We start from the raw sequence: 20,396 nt of genomic DNA, 5'->3' as shown, positions 1-20,396 counted from the left end.
CCGCAACACAGAATGGAGAATATACAGAATTAAAACTCGACCGCAATTCATGTGCCAAAATTTAGTGCGCATGCGTGATGTCTGCCATACTGAAACCAAGTGAACAGCTATGCATGAAGCCAAAGGCGAACGGACACGTTTTGTTTATTTTATTAATTATACAATTTCGTTGCCGGGCTTACCAAAATGTAAACAGTTGTTCGATGCACTGTTAAAGTCAGAAATATATAATGAGCAGTGGTAAGAGAGAAGACAACACAGAAAAGTAACGCGCTGTTCCCACGATGCGGCTGATAGCAGTAGTGCATGAGAAAAATTAGTTTTCCGATTTTCTTACTGTAAAGAATAAACGCTCGTTAAACTATAAAAAATAGTGTACGTAAATGAAGCAAAGCTACATCAACTCCTGGAGTTCGTTTTTCGGTAGAGGATTTCCCTATCCTTTAAAAATTTTAAAATGATTTGTTTAGCATTTGCGATGTTTCTTCACTACTGTACATAATTCCTCTCATTTGATTCTGAGAAAACTAACTGGCGCACAAAATTTATTTCTTTTGTATCTTACAATTTCATATCACAACTCGATTATGACGCGTCTATTTTTTTGCTATTGGTCATAGTTACTGTCATACTTAATTCCTTAGTACTCTGCACCATAAAGTTTGAAGAGTCTGCAGTGAAAAATGTGGTCATAAATTTAGACAACACAGTCTACGGGTAACAGCGACCTGATGCTATATTTATGTTAAAATGAACAGTGAGGATCGTAATAATATTTTTATATTTACCGGTTACCACGATCGTGGTATCACGAGACAACCGAGGAGCCACCGGCACCAGCCATAGGGGGCCAAAACTTCTGAAGATGGCTTTTACACAAGCCGAAACCGGTAAATAAACAAATATGATTGTGATCTTGACAGTTAATTCTAATTTAAAAATGTGATCACTGGCTACGTATGTTGCTGTGTAGTAAACGCAAATCGCAAATCATAAATTATAACTCTCTCTCTCTTTCTCTCTCTCGTTTTCCCGTGCGCTCTGCCTGAAAGCGTCATGTGCAAGTGCCTTGCAGCTGTGTCGTAAACAGTTCGTGCAGCGTTTCTCAAATTAGTGATCGCAATTTATCGTTGTACTTACTGCTGGAACAAGAACATAATGGTTCAAATGGCTCTGAGCACTATGGGACTTAACTACTGAGGTCAGCAGTCCCCTAGAACTTAGAACTACTTAAACCTAACTAACCCAAGGACATCACACACATCCATGCCCGAGGCAGGATTCGAACCTGCGACCGTAGCGGTCACGCGGTTCCAAACTGACGCGCTTAGAACCGCACGGCCACACCGGCCGGCAAGAACATAATGGAAAAGCTGAAATACATCTCATATTTAGGACAAAGTTTGACAAAAGCTCGCCGGCCGAAGTGGCCGTGCGGTTAAAGGCGCGGCAGTCTGGAACCGCAAGACCGCTACGGTCGCAGGTTCGAATCCTGCCTCGGGCATGGATGTTTGTGATGTCCTTAGGTTAGTTAGGTTTAACTAGTTCTAAGTTCTAGGGGACTAATGACCTCAGCAGTTGAGTCCCATAGTGCTCAGAGCCATTTGAACCATTTTTGACAAAAGCTCGTTTGCAACACTTACCAATCGTCATTTATTAAACGAATAGGCCTACGATTGTTATACAAACATTGAAACTCTTGCAATGTGTCCCATAACAGTTGTGCAGCCCCAGTGCATCGATTGCACACCTACCACCACAGCACCACGAAGCGGCGCTGAGACGGACGCCAATGGAAAGAGAGCAGTGCTACACCTCCAGGAAGACAAGAGTTCAACGCCCCCTGTCAACACTGATTTAACCAGCCGCCCATCGCTGAGCGCGCCCAGTTCGGTCGCAGACTTCGAAATCATCAGTCATGAGGAAGAAGAAGAAGAAGAAAAACTGGAAACTGGTGGTAAGGTCGTATGGGACCAAACTGCAGAGGTCATCGGTCCCTAAGCCTACACACTACTTAATCTAACTTAAATTAACTTACGCTAAGGACGACAGACACACACACACACACACACCCATGCCCGAGGGAGGACTCGAACCTCCGACGGGGGGAGCCGCACGGACCGTGACAAGACGCCTCAGACCATGCGGCTACCTCGCGCGGCGAAGAAGAAGAAGAAGATAGTTAGGCTGAGTTCTGCGAATAACAATAGATTGTCAATGTAATTGCGTGTAGGAGACAAGGGAAGCACAGGAAGTTGAGTATTGTTCTTCCCTTAATAGAAATAAAGTTTACTATTAATTAGAAAGTTTTGTACAGATGATTTTGGATTTCTGCCATCGGCCACCACAACTTCTCTCTTTCCATGTTTGTGTCGGTGCTGACTTCAAAAAAAAAAAAAAAAAAAAAAAAAAAAAAAAAAAAAAAAAAAAGGTTCAAATGGCGCTGCTGAGCACTATGGGACTTAACTGCTGAGGTCATCATTCCCGTAGAACTTAGAACTACTTAAACCTAACTAACTTAAGGACATCACACACATCCATGCCCGAAGCAGGATTTGAAACTGCGACCGTAGCGGTCGCGAGGCTCCAGACTGTAGCACCTAGAACCACTCGCCCACTCCGGCCGGCGGTGCTGACTTCCACAGTAGCTGACACAACAGAAGTGAAGTTGATTTATCAGCAAAAAATCTCAGAAAATAAAAATTAAGAAGTAAAACAAAATTACAGCAAGAAAAAAAACTATATTTACGAAATAAAGCAGCGTCATTGTCCTATGAAGCTAAAAGCAGTTGCCATTGCTTTCACAAATGAACAGTAAAGAATTTCAGAGCTTATGTGATAAGTTTTTATCTAAAGATTTATCGCAACTTGTTTCGTTGGCGTCTGCTTTCGTATTATTTTTTTTTTTAGTTGGTTGGATTCGTTCCGGTTCGTAAGAATGTCCATTTCGCTCCGTAGTAGTAAGGAACTATAGTTTTCCGTTTACTCTGTTTCAATATGGCGTCGAGCGCTATGCTTGACTTGCATATCAAAGGAGCTGCCCCCAGATTTCTATCTGTATATTGTGTATTCTGTGATCACACCTTGAAAGAAGTTGCCACAGTTATTGCTGTGTCATCTCGGACTGTCCATTGCGTATTTAGTGAATGGTGCATCACTCGCAGCAACGTAACATGTAATGACAGTAGTCGTAAAAAAGACCCTAGCCGACAAGAACCGGAGACGATTGTCACGCCTTGTCAGTGACAACCGGTTTCAAACCCTACAGGAATTGCTCACTCCAGTGAATTCAGGTTCATCCTAACCAGTTTCTGAGCGAACATTCCGAGGGGAACTGCATGCAATTGACGTTTGGAGTCGGGTACCTCGCGAGAGGACATTGTCCGCAGCGGCAGGTTATGCTGCACGTCTTCAATAGGCCAAACGAGACAGTAACTGGACAGTAGGTGATAGTAGGCATGTACAGGGGGTGTACAAAGTTATACGAACACCTGACATATACACAATACTTATTTATAATAACGAGTTGGGCCACCATTGACTTTGAGAACAGCTACAATTCTTCGCGGAGTAGATTCGTAGAGAGTCTGAATAGTTTCCAACTGAATACTCTCCAAGTCTTGTACCAACACATTCGCCAATTGCTTCAGCGATGCTGGCGCTGGAAATCTGCTTTTCACTCCCTACTCTACAACTCCCCATAACGGTTCAACGATGTTGAGGTGTGGCAATTGTGCTGGCCAGGGAAGATGTTTGACGATATTCTGATGCTCCACAAACCACGTCTGAACCTTTTTGGCTGTGTGTGTGTGTGTGTGTGTGTGTGTGTGTGTGGGTGGGTGGGTGGGTGGGTGGGTGTGTGTGGGTGGGTGGGTGGGTGGGAGCACTATCATCTTGGAATATGGTAGTGTTAGGCAGCACTTCATTGTCGAGGACGTCGAGATATTCATTCGTAGTAATCCGGCCAGTGGGATTAATGATAGTACCAGATGACTACCACGATATAGCAGCCCAAATCATAACGGAACCTTACTTGTGACTGACTGCACGAAGCAAGCAGGCCGAATCGTAGGCTTCTTTCAAGATTCTCCATACAGAATCCCGGCCGTTCGTAGGAAACAGTGTAAACGATGATTCATCGGACTATACCACATTCTTCCAGTCATCAAGCATACAGGTTTTATGATCATGGCACCATTTGTTTCTCTGTTCTGTATTACCTTCCGTTATTGAGGGTTTCGCAGTTGCGGCCCTTCCACAAATGTTAGCCTTGTGAAAATCCTGCCGTACTATTTTGTACTGTATTGTATTGAACTGGGGACCTAGAAACGACGGAGAGGCTCCGTCCCCGCCGTAGCTCTCAGTGGTTCACAACCCCACAACAGGCTACAGCAGTCCACGCACCACACCGCCTCCTCACACCGAACCCAGGGTTATTGTGCGGTTTGACCCCCAGTGGACCCCTCCGGGAACGTCTCACTACCAGACGAGTGTAACCCCAAAGTTTGCGTGGTAGAGTAATGCAGCACAATGCACCTAATATGAAGTAGTGTATTTTTGGAGGTCTCCGGATACTTTTGATCACATAATTAATATTCACAAAGGTTGCTAAAAGTATTATTCATTGTATTTGCCAGTCTCAGCTTGTCATACAACGATATAAGTTTCTTATTGAACACAAGAAATCAGAAAATAAGATACAAAATCACGAAAAGTAATAAATTATTTTGCTCAGCAACAATGCATCTGACAGCAAGCCTTGTGGCGTACTGGAGCTGTAAGCTATCTGACGGCCAAGAAACAATGTCACCAACCAATGGTGCCCATACCTGGGGGAAGGAGGAAAGAGGTGCCTCCTCCCCCCGTCCCCCACCCCCCCAGCTCTCAGGGAAACGGAAAAAGTATACACTGGCCAGGTGTTTTTCTTTCAAGAAAATTGTTTAAAAGTCGGAATTATGCAGGTCTTTAACAGGGTCAGAACTGGAACTTTTTTATGGCTACTTATAAGTCACCTTTCAGCTTCCGAAACATAGAAAATATTTCCTATCTTTTACCAAGTGATCCCCACACCCAATTATACCGCAATTCCCCCGAAAGTATGGCACAGAAAGGTCAAAACAGCAACAGCTCACGTTCCACATGTAATGGTTGTGTAACCATTACACAGTAAACACAGAAACAGGTGTAAAAATACTTAAATCCAGTCACAGCCTATACCACAATCTCCCTATTGAAGAACATCGCCAATTACAGAGGGCAGTACCAGAGGAGTAACAGCCTTTACATGAATAACCACACACACACACACACACACACACACACACACACACACACACACACACACTCAAATGACTCGCCATATATTGGATGAAAACTATAGAACACCGGCCAGTAGCCAGAAACATGTGTAATATTAAGTTACGGACATAATGCTTTATTAAAATAGTCTTTAGAGGAGGATTAGAACAGTGATGATGAATGACATTTTCACTGGTTTTCATACTATTTTTTAAAAGTCTCCATGCCATTATGTAGTTTTCGCACGGATTTTCTTGAGAAGCCCAAAGTTCCCTCCTCACTGTGGCAGACATCTTCAAAAGGTGTCGTGGCTGGATATACATCTTGTTCACCCATGGCAGGCACGGACCCAAGGTTCAGTTGTGGAGGAGGGGACCGCAGCTTGTTGCTGCCTCTCTCCTACTCCTCTCCTACAAATATTGTTTACTTGCCGCAATCCAAACTTTAAATGTGCCATACAGTACAATAATTTGAGTAATAATGATGATAAACTGCATTCCCTTACCAAAAAAAATGAAGCATCCAGAATACATGGTTAGATGTCATTGTAACTTCGTATATATACACACAAAACGTCAGTGGGTATGTAAATGATTAGAGTTGCAGTTCTGTGTGACAGAACGGTTACCAGAGTGTGTTAGTGTTGTTGCCAGCTCTGGTAGAGTATATAAGAGGCGTGAACAACGTCAGATGTTAAGTGACCACTGGTCAAATCGTGCAATGTCCTGTCTTTTTGAGCTTTCGGATGTGACAGTAGCCCACTCTTGGACTCCTTGGGAACGTGAGGGCAGGCACTGTTAGTAGTCAAGTTTCTGAACAACACAAAGGAGGAACCAACCACATTGTTACCCCTTCACATCTGCCCCTGCCATCTGAGGACAAATGATGGTTTCCCTGCAACATTCTGTGTCATCTCGCACAATTGATCGGAGGCCAGCAGCAGCTGGACTTGGGAATTATCGTCCCATGAGTAGGCTGCAGATAACACAACACAAACGGCTGTGTTTGGAGTGATACGATGGTCGGGAAGCGTGGATTGCTGATGAATGTCATCACATTGTGTTGAGTTATGCATTATGCTTCTGCATTACCATGGATGACCATTGTCAGCGAGTATGGTGGCTACCTGGGGAGAGAGTACCATTCTTCCAATGTTTTGGATAGATGCAGCCATGTTACTCCTGGAGTCGTGGTGAAGGGAGGCATTGTTTATGGCTTCACAGCTTCGTGTCATGGCTGTTACTGATTAAGGGTACTCTGATGGCACAATAGTATGGTACGGACATTCTACATCCTCATGTGTTACCTGTCATTTAACAGTATCGTAATGCCATTTTTCAACAGCACACAGCACAACGCTCGTCCACACTTGGCATGTCTCTCTATGAACTATTTGTGTGATGTTAGCTACTTCAATTGGCAATATGATCCTCAGATCTCTCCATGAAAAAACACGTGTGGGACCAGTTTATATGTCAAATCTGTCCTAGTGTCAGTATCCAGGATATCAAGGACCTTTTACAGCAGTTGTGGGCCAGGAGAGGATACAACGGCTTTATGACAGTCTTTCCAACCGCATCAGTGCATGAATGCAAGCCAGAGGGGGTGCATTGTTGTACCAAGGCCGGGATTCGAGTCCAGAGGCTCCTGATCACTAGGCAGATGCGCTAACCTCTACGCCGCCCTGGCACAGCGGCTTTACACACATGTAAAGTATGTCTCCCTCCGCAATCCAAATTCCCATCCACGCCCCAGCCACATTGGTATTCCCCCTAAACACAAACAGCACTGCCGAGGCTCTGAAACTGTGTTGCGATAGTGCCTCAGCATTTAATTTAAGCCGGCCGTTGTGACCGGGCGGTTCTAGGCGCTACAGCCCGGAGCCGCGAGACCGCTACGATCGCAGGTTCGAATCCTGCCTCGGGCATGGATGTGTGTGATGTCCTTAGGTTAGTTACGTTTAAGTAATTCTAAGTTCTAGGGGACTGATGACCTCAGCGGTTGAGTCCCATAGTGCTCAGAGCCATTTGAACCATTTAATTTAAAGGGAGTCAGAGCCTGAAACCCAGGCATAGGTATTTCAATCAAATGGAACTATATGACTTCAGTGACCTTTTCAAGTCACTCATATACCTATGATGCATATATGTATATATGCGGATTGAAGTGACATATGAAAACTTATACCATGGCCGGCTTTGTTAAAAATATCCACTCGTTTTAGTCAGCAATTATATATATATATAATGGCCATTAAAATTGCTACATCACGAAGATGACGTGCTACAGACGTGAAATTTCACCGACAGGAGGAAGACGCTGTGATATGCAAATGATTAGCTTCTCAGAGCATTCACACAAGGTTGGCGCCGGTGGCGACACCTGCAACGTGCTGACATGAGGAAAGTTTCCAACCTATTTCTCATACACAAACAGCAGTTGACCGACGTTGCCTGGTGAAACGCTGTTGTGATGCCTCGAGTGCGTAGGAGAAATGCGTACCATCATATTTCCGACTTTGATAAAGGTCGGATTGTAGACTATCGCGATTGCGGTTTATCGTATCGCGACATTGCTGCTCGCGTTGCTAGAGATCCAATGATTGTTAGCAGAATATGGAATCGATGGTTCAGGAGGGTAAAATACGGAACGCCGTGCTGGATCCCAACGGCCTCGTATCCCTGTCAGTCGAAATGACAGGCATCTTATCCCCATGGCTGTAATGGATCGTGCAGCCACGTCTCGATCCCTGAATCTACAGATTGGGACGTTTGCAAGACAACAACCATCTGCACGAACAGTTCGAAGACGTTTGCAGCAGCATGGACTATCAGCTCGGAGACCATGGCTGCGATTACCCTTGACGCTGCATCACAGACAGGAGCGCCTGCGATGGTGTACTCAACGACCAACCTGGGTGCACGAATCGCAAAACGTCATTTATTCGGTTGAATTCAGGTTCTGTTTACAGCATCATGATGGTCGCATCCGTGTTTGGCGACATCGCGGTGAACGCACATTGGAAGCGTGTATTCGTCATCGCCACACTGGTGTATCACCCGGTGTGATGGTATGGGGTGCCATTGGTTACACGTCTCGGTCACTTCTTGTTCATATTGACGTCACTTTGAACAGTGGACGTTACATTTCAGATGTGTTACTATCCGTGGCTCTACCCTTCGTTTCAGCTGGATAATGCAGGACCGCATGCTGCAGGTCCTGTACGGGCCTTTCTGGATACAGAAAATGTTCGACTGCTACCCTGCCCAGCACATTCTCCAGATCTCTCACCAACTGAAAACGTCTGGTCAATGGTGGCTGAGCATCTGGCTCAATACGTCACAATACACCAGTCACTACTCTTCATGAACTGTAGTATCGTGTTGAAGCTGCACGGGCAGCTGTGCTTGTACAAGCCATCCAGGCTCTGTTTGACTCAATGCCCAGGCGTATCAAGGCCGTTATTACGGCCAAAGGTGGTTGTTCTGGGTACTGATTTCTCACGATCTATGCACCCAAATTGCGTGAAAATGTAATAACATGTCAGTTCTAATATAATGTATTTGTCCAATGAATACCCGTTTATCATCTGCATTTCTTCTTGGTGTAGCAATCTTAATGGCCAGTAGTATATATATATATATATATATATATATATATATATATATATATATATATATATATATATATATATATATGGAACAATATACTTTCCGACACTACTCCAATATGGTTGGAGAGTCTCTGAATGCTGTTGGAGTTTATGGGGAATACCAAGTCGGCTGAGGTGTGAATGGGAATTATGACTGATGAGGGAGGCGAGCTAGGGTAGTGTGTGCAGTTGTGCAAAGCCACTGAGCCAGGATGGCATACTGGTTAGCGCATATGCCTAGTATGCATAGCCGGCACGATAGCTCAACGTGTTCGGTCAGAGGGCTAGCTGCCCTCTGTAATAAAAAAACTGAGTTACTAGATCAACAACGAACTGAAATGGGTGTCTTTCGACGTCCGCCCAGAGCAGATACAACGAACGAAAACGAACAAAATGAGATTAAAAAAAAAAAAAAAAGGTATGCAGGAGACCCGGGTTCGAATCTCAACCTTGGTACAAATTTTCAAAAATGGTTAAAATAGCTCTGATCACTGTGGGACTTAACATCTGAGGTCGTCAGTCCCCTAGAACTTAGAACTACTTAAACCTAACTACCTAAGGACATCACACACATCCATGCCCGAGGCAGGATTCGAACCTGTGGCCGTAGTAGTCGCGCGGTTCCGGACTGAAGCGCCTAGAACCGCTCGGCCACATCGGCCGGCTACAATTTTTCATTCAGCACTTCAGTCTGCCTATATACATAGTTGAAAAGTGTCCTGTGTTCAACGTAGCTTGTAATTTATAGCATTGCCTGCTAATTCTTTTCATGCTGCTTTATTCTCTGAAAGTTAGTTACGAAATTTGGAAACTGACATATGTAAAATGTAAACACTTCTACTGAAACATGATATTCAACCGAATAAACCTATAAAAAAACAATTATGCCTACGTCTTTTACAGTTATAAGAGGGCTCGCACCATAGTGCTAATATGAAGACTTTTTTTTTAATTTTGTGGTGCAGCTTAGCTAGCCCATCGGGCAAATGCGTTCCTGTCGTTAAGTGCAAGCTTTCTATTGAAAACCAACATGCCATGTTTTGAATGTACCTACAAGCCGAACGACAAGCGCTGTCAATATTGAAAATGTTATTCCCTCATCAACGTGCTTTGTCACTCCACCCATAGTAACCGGCAGCAGTGGCTCTGCCCTCGCAGCCTGTGTAATCTGTAGAACGTAATCGCCCGCGGCAAGCCCTGACCTGTTTGCCAACGCGGAAAGCGGCAGCTGCTGACATCTAGCGCTGCCCGTGCGCGCATACTGTGGAAATTTCTGCACGCCACTTGCGGCCTCGAGAAAACAAAACATTGCCTATCCTGAGACAGAGAGCCTCTATATAGGCTCTCTACCGTGAGACTACCAGCTTCTTTTTGTAACGCTTGCAGCAGGCAATCGTTTCAGTTGTCCTTCCGGCAGTCCGTAATGAGTGGCGACACGGGTTCTAATAGATGTGACCTCTAGGGGAAGTGGCCAAAACCATTGTCGCCTACAGAGTGGGTGTTCGCAGTAAAAAGTCATCAGGCGCGTATCCAGTGAGAGGGTGGAATCGTGACATCTCCCTCCTACCTCCAAGAACAAGTTCCACAACGCGTTTATTTTCTCACTTATATCAGTTTCAAAGTTTATCCGCTAACTTTTCGAAAATAAAGTAGTAGCGCGAAAACTAAGAATCTCTAAAGTGGCAAGGGATTCTAGATAACCACTAAACAACAAATCCCGTTAGGACTCGATTTCACACGTATAAAACAGCTTAAAAAGTCTACTTTACAAATGAGTTAATGTGTTAAATATTTGTCGTTAACCGTGTAAACGAGGAAAAGTTTACAAAATGTTTGAAATTATGCTCAGTTTTTGTCGTAAGTCGCTAAGTGTTCTCATTATGAGATACTAGATGAATAGAGAATGGGCAACTTGCGCTCAGTTTTAAGCGAAAGCAATTTTTTTACGCTTCTTAGTGTGTATGACCCGCGTGTCGTACAATGATGTAATTTTGCACGTACTTTCAGTGATATCATTCAGTGATATGTGTAGATACTGTCTGCGATGTGTGTTAACAGTAAAGAAGTAATAAATTAAAATGTCATGCCCAACTGTTAAGTTATACTGTCCGCCATTTTAAGCAGAAGCTAGTTTTCCATGCATATAAATATTGTCAGTGACTTCATATCTCCCGAACTATGTGTCGTGGAGCAAGGGGGCCCGTACGATGGTTTGTAGAGGAAAAGGAGGAGGGGGGGGGGGGGGCTGGACGCAGGGTGCGGAATATTTTTCGTATTTTGGAAGACAAATGACAGCGACTTGCAAGTTGCCATAAAAAAGTTCCAGTTCCGACAATATTAAAAACCTGCTTAATACCGTCTTTTAAATCATTTACGTCCGCAGCTCGTGGTCGTGCGGTAGCGTTCTCGCTTCCCGCGCCCGGGTTCCCGGGTTCGATTCCCGGCGGGGTCAGGGATTTTCTCTGCCTCGTGATGACTGGGTGTTGTGTGATCTCGTTAGGTTAGTTAGGTTTAAGTAGTTCTAAGTTCTAGGGGACTGATGACCATAGATGTTAAGTCCCATAGTGCTCAGAGCCATTTGAACCATTTGAGCCATTAAATCATTTACTTGAGAGAAAAGCACCTGACTACAATACACAATTTTCGAATGACAGAGCACAGCAGTCAGTCGTCCTTTCCTTTCGGGATTTTATTAGACAAATCTAGATTTCGGCTAGTGCCTAGTGCACTATTTCATGGTGTCAATGCAGGTCTTAGTACGCCAGTCTTGAACGAACTGACAGAAGCCCGAACAACAAGGGACTGACGTACTAGGACATGCATTGATACCATGAAATAGTGCACTAGGAACTAGCCGAAATCTAGATTTGCCTAATAAAAACCTGAAAGAAAAGGATGACTGGTTGCTGTGCTCTGTCATTTGAAAATCATGCCACAGTCGTTGAGTGCACCCACATTACTAAGGTAACTTGATATATTTTTTCCTTTCGCTGATAACTGCGAGGGAGGTAGTGGGGGCGTGACCCACACCATTGTTCATGGGTATTTTCGCCCTTGTCGTACAGTGATATATTTTTCCAGGTCAATGCAGTGGTATATGTGGATACTGTCTGCAAACTGTGTTGCAAATAGAGTTGTCAGTAAAGAAGTTCCAAGATGCTACACCGGGCGGGTGTAAAATGAATGCCGGCCGGTGTGGCCGTTCGGTTCTAAGCGCTTCAGTTTGGAACCGCGTGTCCGCTACGGTCGCAGGTTCGAATCCTGCCTCGGGCATGGTTGTGTGTGATGTCCTTAGGTTAGTTAGGTTTAAGTAGTTCTAAGTTCTAGGGGACTGATGACCTCAGAAATTAAGTCCCATAGCCCTCAGAGCCATTTGAACCATTTGTAAAATGAATGTGCGCAACAGAAAATAATAAACACTAAAATGAAGATTTGGCCCTGCCTGACTACCCCCTGAAGCAGATATTAGGATCTCTTAATTCCATAAATCACAATCTAAACATAAATGAATGATGAAGGCAACTAATCCTACTAAATGATAAATGCTGTTCCTGCTTATATATTTATTGTAGATTAAAAAAAAAACCTTTATATTACAAAGTTTACATTTCATAAGTAAAATTACTAACCAATTGCCCAACTCTGCCCCTTATTTTGAGTGCGCCGTCTAATATCAATAATGCGAAATGACTGACATCGAGCCGGCCGAAGTGGCCGTGCGGTTAAAGGCGCTGCAGTCTGGAACTGCAAGACCGCTACGGTCGCAGGTTCGAATCCTGCCTCGGGCATGGATGTTTGTGATGTCCTTAGGTTAGTTAGGTTTAAGTAGTTCTAAGTTCTAGGGGACTAATGACCTCAGCAGTTGAGTCCCATAGTGCTCAGAGCCATTTGAACCATTTTTTTTTTTTTTACTGACATCGTCTACGTACCAAACACTAGAAGACACTGCTTTCAAAGATGATCTACGGTGGTGTGGAACCTCAGTGGACATAAACTAATGTGATCACAGCTGTTTGGCTGCCATAACTTCCAGGAATAATTGGGTATAAAGGAGCCTGGGTTCCTACAGTAACAGATTTCGCCTTTTGGCAGTTTTTACAGATGGCTAGTACTTTCCGTATGCGTTTCTCCATGTTTTTAAAGTAGCAGAAACTCTTCATTTTCATAAACCATTTCCGTGGACCTAAATGTGCGTCACTTAGGTGTATATACCATATAATCTTATTTATTAACTCGTTTGGTTCAAATGGTTCAAATGGCTCTGAGCACTATGAGACTTAACATCTGTGGTCATCAGTCCCCTAGAACTTAGAACTACTTAAACCTAACTAACCTAAGGACATCACACACATCCATGCCCGAGGCAGGATTCGAACCTGCGACCGTAGCAGTCGCGCGGTTCCGGACTGAGCGCCTAGATCCACTAGACCACCGCGGCCGGCCAACTCGTTTGGTATACACACCACCCACAACGAATCATTAACGTTTGCCCTATAAAACAGAATCCCTTTTCTCAAGAGGTAATGCTGTCTTACGCAGACTTGCGTCCGATCCTTCCATTTTTCTTTTATTTTGACTAAATCTGGGTCCTTGTCTTGCTCATTCTGGGTATTCCGCATCGTTCCAGTAACGAAGTTTTCAAATGCCGCGCCTTTGAGGTAGAACAAGAAAAGTTCTCTTTCTCTAATGCTTCAGCCCTCTCTTCTGTTATGACAATAGGTGACAATATGACACGGCGTTAGCGATGGTGTTTGTCGGACCAGGTACATAGACCGTTGAAAACTGGTATTCCTGAGGCACCGTTAGCCATCTCGCTAGTCTTCCATGCGGAAGTTTGGCGGTTAGGTCCGTAAAAAATTTTGTTTTTCTACCAAACAGGAAGTATCTGAACTTTTAAAATCCCCATACTATTGCAAGGGCTTCAAGTTCCGTAACAGAGTAATTTCTTTCACTTTTGGATAATACCTTGCTACCAAAGGCGATTGTTCTGTGTACTAATTTGCCATTTTGTCCAAACTTCTGAAACACCATAACTCCCAGACCGGTCTTCGCGCCGTCAGTGGCCGTACAAAAATCCTGTGGTAAGTCAGGATGTGATAAAATAGGAGCATTGACGAGTGCCGCCTTCAAATTATTGAATTCTCGGTCTGCACACTCATCCCACACCCAGGGTGTTCCTTTTCTTGTTAATTGGCAAAGTCAGTGATTTGCTAATGTTTCCACATAGATAAACTTCTTATAAAAATTTATTATTCCTAGAAACCCTCTCAGTTGTTTTCTGGTTGTAGGAGTGCTAAACTTTGCAATTGCTGCACCATCCTCTCCGGGTCGGGACTAATCTCTTCTCCTGTTATCACGTGTCCCAGAAAGCTAACCCTACTGCTCCCAAAACAAGATTTCTCAAGGTTTGCGGTAACCCCATATCTTTTCAAACTGCTTAACACTTCCTCTAAGAGTTTGTTATGTCTCTCCCATGTCTTTTCTGCTATCAGTATATAGTCTACATAACACGTGAGCTTCTCTTTTAACTCTTCACTCAATATTTTGCTAAATCCCCTGATAAATGCAGCTGAAGAGTATATTCAATCCAAAAGGGAGCCTTTTGAATTGAAAACACATTCCGAAGGCAATAAAGGCCGTGTATTTTCGGCATTCAGGATGGAGCGCTATCTGCCAAAAGCTCGAGCGCAAATCGAGTGAGGAAAACACCGAAACCCCGTGAAATCTTTGAAGCAACTCCTCACGCCTTTCAGGGCGATCCGTCTCTGGCACAACAATGGTATTTATTTGCCGTGAGTCTACCCCCAGTCGAATTCCACCGTCCTTTTTGTCTACTATGCGTAGTGGACTATTATACTCAGATCTCGCTGTCTCAATTACACCTTCGTCCTCCATTCTTCTTAGTTCACTTAGAACCCAATCCCGGTATGACCATGGGAAGGCATAAGGAGGTACCCGAAATGGTCTATGTTTCTTTACCTCGAATTTATATTGATACTCTTTAATGCATCCGGTTTTGGGTACGAAGATCTCTGCATTATTTTTGAGTGCAAGCTCCAACCCTTTTCTGCCCTTATCTATTTTATCCAGATTTTCAAGTTTCGAATCAATCCTGCTGTTAATTTCATTAACATGTTCACGTTCTGACTTGAGCTCTGCTCTATTATCATTATCTTTATTACACTCTTCCCTCTGAACTGCATGTTCTCCCGTGAATTGTAGTTTTAAACAGCTCGCCGGAATTTGAGCTTTTATTGCCTTTTCGTCAAATCTGATTTTTATTTTATTCTCTTTCCCTAACGTTAACTCTCCTCTTCCTTGATGGATGATAGCTTTCTGCGCTGAAAGAAAATTTACACCGATTATTATATCAGCTGTTAGATTCGGTATTATGAACAGATTTGCAGTCATATGGTGCCCTTGGCAATCAAAGTCTAGACGTGTTTGTTGCGATATTTCCATACCATTCCAACTAACGCACCTCGTACCATTATTTTTTGTACTGTCAGCACCGGTGGATTAACTGACTCTGTATTTGGTGAACAGCCTATCTGAAATAGCTGAGAGTTCACTTCCACTATCTATTACAGCAGTACCCCTAATTCCTCCAATTTGTAATTTTACCACCGGATAGTCGTCCTGTTTAGGTAGCGTTTCCTTTTCTTCAAGTAATATCTCAGTCATGTCCTATAATCTTTATATTATTACTTCCGAGACGGTTTACGGGCCCATTTTCTCTAGTGCCCGTCGTCTGGCCTAGTCATTGTTCATTTTCCGTGTTATCTTGGTGTACTCTTCCAGGGTTGGGTGGTCTAATTTCTGTCGATTGTTCCCGATTCCTGTTGTTCATTCCACCCCATCCTCGGTCAGAACGTTGACGACTTTCTCTGCAGTTGCCCCATGATGCGCCATTATTTTGTGGCTCCCATCTCCGGTCATTTTGTTGCCTATATTCTCTCCCATAGTTCCTCCATTGTCCATTATTCCCGCTACGATCTCTCTGGTCCATGTTTTGGTGAGGCGGACGATTTACATTGTTTTGCCAAGCGTAACCTCTGTTATTCCCTCCACTGTTCTCACTTCTTTCACCTTGCACATCTCTCTGCCTACGTTTTTCTCGCGCCTGCTGCTCGTTGAAAGCGAACTCTAACTCTCTTAGGATACTCTTGAATGCTTCTATATCACTTCCACATCGGCCGACGAGCGTTTGCTGGTAGGCGATTGGCAACTTCACGTATCTTATGGTCTCAGCCGGTGTGCATGGCTCGTCCAAGTACTGATTCTTCTTGGTCAAGTTTTCGAAAAACGTCACGGGACTACGGAACCCTGAACTCCCAAAGTCTCTACTCATCATTATTTCCTGTCCTGAGTCTCCTTGGACCAGTATTTGTTTAAAAATGCGTCACGAAACTCTTCGTATGACGCGCACGTTTTGGCAATGTTCCGCATGCATTCGGCCGTTGATCCCGCGATAAAAAATGGTTCAGATGGCTCTGAGCACTATGGGACTTAGCATCTGAGGTCATCAGTCACCTAGAACTTAGAACTAGTTAAACCTAACTAACTTAAGGACATCACATACATCCATGCCCTAGGCAGGATTCGAACCTGCGACCGTAGCAGTCGCGCGGTTCCGGGCTGAAGCACCTAGAACCGCTCGGCCACCGTAGCCGGGGTTCCCGCGATATGTGAACATACGAAGTCCAGTTTGTACATCAGAGGCCAGTGAGGAGGTAATGATGAATCAAATTGTCCAATGAAAGTTTTCGGGTGTAAAACATTACCCTTGTCTTTGTAGTGCTGAAATTTTCGTACAGAGATAAAATGCTTGAAATCGAAAATTTCATCAGAGTTTCTTCCCGCTCGGCCTATCACATTCTCACTTGGCGCTAACATTCCCTGTTTACCGTTACCTTGGGCATCCCCTCTTCTATTCCCTGTCACGCTTTCCTCACTGGAAAAATGTTCCGTCGTGCGCATTATCGGATAACAATTATGCATATGAAATATTTCATTGCTGTTCTCCGTATTCGCAATTTTCGATCCAGTCGTGCCCTGTGTAGACGCAGGGATCACATCTCAAGCGATATTTCGTTGCTCTGCGGATACTCTTTCAGTCTGTAGTTGACGATCAACCCTTACATTCTAATATCGTCTGGACTTGGACATGATCGTGTAGAGTTTGAACTGGCTCTTTCGGTTTCTGTTGTTTCCAAATCGCCTAGTACTTCTTTCCTGAGAGGCGATTTTTGCCTTGGTTGCGACCTGACTTCCTGAGATAATTGCTTAATTTCGCTCTCTATGTTCTATTTAAAATGGGAGAGCTCCTCGGTCAATGCTTTATTTGATGCAATTTCCGTCTTCTGCAGCTCCGCTATTTCTACTTGTTTCACGCGCCTCTGCAACTTCGTAAATGCACATCTACCTATCTTTGACGTATTTTCTGTCTTCTCTAATGTTTCAATAGCAATCCGCTTTGCACCCCGCGCTAGTAATTTCTCCTCGTTCGCGGTTCTTCTGACCTCCGCAATATCTCGTTCTGTTTTTGTCCGGAGCGTCACTACCTCATTTTTCACTTCTCTCGTCTCATGTTTTATTGATTGAATTTCGACACTAACGTTTTGAATTTTACTTCCCATTTCGGCACTAACGTTTTGAATTTTATTTCCCATTTCTGAGCTGACCTTCTGCATTTCAGCATTAACGTTTTGAATTTTACTTCCCATTTCAGAGCGTACTTCATCATTCCCCTTTCTTATTTGCTCTCCCAATTCAGACCTGACCTTCTGCATTTCAGCACTAACGTTTTGAATTTTATTTCCCATTTCACTTCCCATTGCTTTTAGGTATGCAAGGATGTCCAACACACCTGTGTTATCTAAATCATCTCTCCTGTTGCGACTTTCAAATTCCTCTACTCTTAGGTGATCTTCTCCCCTTTTCCCTTTCCATTTCTTGGTATTCACAAAAGTCATCACCGCGCGCCCCTGATATGCTGCCTCGTGACGATGCCACAGACGGCGATCTACCACGATTCTTAGTTGTTCTGCGTTCACTTGTACTCCCTACATTACATTCCCGTACCTTTACAATTGCCTCAGTTTGTCGCTGTTCCTCATCTTCGCTATCAGACTGCCCACCGCGGGCTTGACTGTGTCTATCATCCTCAAAAGCCGGCCGCGGTGGCCGAGCGGTTCTAGGCACTTCAGTCCGGAACTGCGCGACTGCTACGGTCGCAGGTTCGAATCCTGCCTCGGGCATGGATGTGTGTGATGTCCTTAGGTTGGTTAGGTTTAAATAGTTCTAAGTTCTAGGGGACTGATGACCTCAGATGTTATGTCCCATAGTGCTCAGAGCCAGTTGAGCCATCCTCAAAAAATTCCCTCGGATCGGTATTCCCCTCACCAGTGCCTTGTGCTGTTAACACAGCTAACTCTTTCTCATCCCCTTTCTTGACTACCCCTGTGATGACCTCAACCCACAGGAAAAATAATTATCAAAATCTGAACTGTGAAGTCATCCAAAATTCTAGTTGGAAAACCACACTCTTTGTTATACTTCTCAATTGGTCACGATCCCACTTTGTTTATGAACTGAAAACTCTGATATTCACGAGAAACTGCTCTGAAATTAACCTGAACCGACAAAATTGTGTATATATTCTGTGAAACTTCAAAGGAATAAGAAAAAGTGACAAAATTTCGTGAATCACACACAATACTGTTAACAATCGCATGAACACTGGGGGGTTTCACCATACATCTTCCCACTTTTGAGTATAACCAATGTCTCTTAATACTACGACTCGTAGCAATACAATATCAAAAATCTTTTATTACTGGGTAAAGAGTCACTACGTGATTTGACAGCTGACATTTATAATTCCCGCTCACGTCAGGAAAAGCACCAATACGGGAATAGCAGCTTTTACATTATTGGTCAGAACGCAAGCAATTATGGCAGTCGCCGTAATTTTCGCGCGAAGCCATACTTCGCGACAAAATACTCTTATTAGTTACTGTCATATATCTAGTCTCATAACAATACATAAAACTACATAAAATAACTACAATAATTTTGACATGCAAGGAGAATTAGTCCTAATGAGAGGAAGAAGTTCATATTTACTGGTGTTTCAACAATGACTACCAGGCAACTTTTAATTCACTGATTATAATTTTATTTTCGTTAGCAGAAAGCAAACAAACTAAACAAAGAATTTAATTAAACAGAGTCTGTAATTCTTATACTTTTAATAGAGAAAGAAAGTTTCTAGGTCAGGGGATAGCGTTCAGCGAAGTCCCTTAACTTTTTGTTGCATACGAAGCGTTGCGTTAGGCAGCACGATGTCGGCGGGTTACGATGATGAGAGCAGGATACAGACAGTTCCGCTGGTTAATCTTCTCCGGCGAAACGAAAATAAAGTTCCGGCACAGCTGTATCATTAACCCCGTGGTGATTAACAAACCACAAGACGCCAGTATACGAACGTTGTTGACATGTCCTCTCTTTCAAAGTACATGACGTAGACATGTACTGTCCGTGACGCTATCGTCCATAATTACACGGTTCGTCACATTCATATAGTCTTAGCCACAAATACACAGTTCATAGAATTGTTCATGTATGTGAAGCACACCGTAAACAATGTCCACTCTGTTCTCGCATTTCAAACTTCGACAACGTCACTGAAAGACATTTATATTGCACAGTTAATTAGTCTTCACTTTCATGGCTTGATAAAATTTGATATACAACAGTTCCACCACCCAAAACCAATACCAGCAAAGTTCATTCGAATAAAGGCACAGTTCGTGTCGGCCACAACAAAGTAATGTTAGCGGCACTTTCACAGTCCGGTTTATTTGCTCTTAAAGTTCGCTGGCGATGGCATTACATACCGCAGTGGTAAAGAGAATTAACAATCTGATAGTTCGGTATCACTGTCCATACAATTACGTATGCTTTTCGTGGAACACAGTACTATTTTTCCCGCGCACGCTTCACAGACACGCCATCCACCATTCCCTCTACTAGGCAACAACCTTTCAACTCTCGACATCACTATCACTGTCCCCTGTCTATAGATGTTATATCGTTATCGTAAATTACATAAACCTTTATAAATGTTATTGACCGCATTTTCACAATTAATAATATTCCAAAAGAGAACTTTAGAAACTTTACCACAGGTACAAAGCAAGAGACATATTTATCCATTGGCAAACGAAATAATCACAATTACATCTTTACATTTAAAAACCACAGTAGAATGTTACATAATCACAGTTAGAAATGCCCATATGAACAAAAGAAAAAGAATAGAAACCCAAAGAAAATCACGAATAAAAATTTATATGCGTAATTAGCAATGTCTTCCCACCCCGTATGTCTGCCATTTCTATATTGTTACAAGTAGTGCTCTGTTGTGCTACTAAGCGCGCTT

The sequence above is a fragment of the Schistocerca americana genome, chromosome X (assembly GCF_021461395.2).
Source record: "Schistocerca americana isolate TAMUIC-IGC-003095 chromosome X, iqSchAmer2.1, whole genome shotgun sequence".
NCBI lineage: Eukaryota > Metazoa > Arthropoda > Insecta > Orthoptera > Acrididae > Schistocerca > Schistocerca americana.
Note: the sequence above shows the minus strand (reverse complement) of the source record.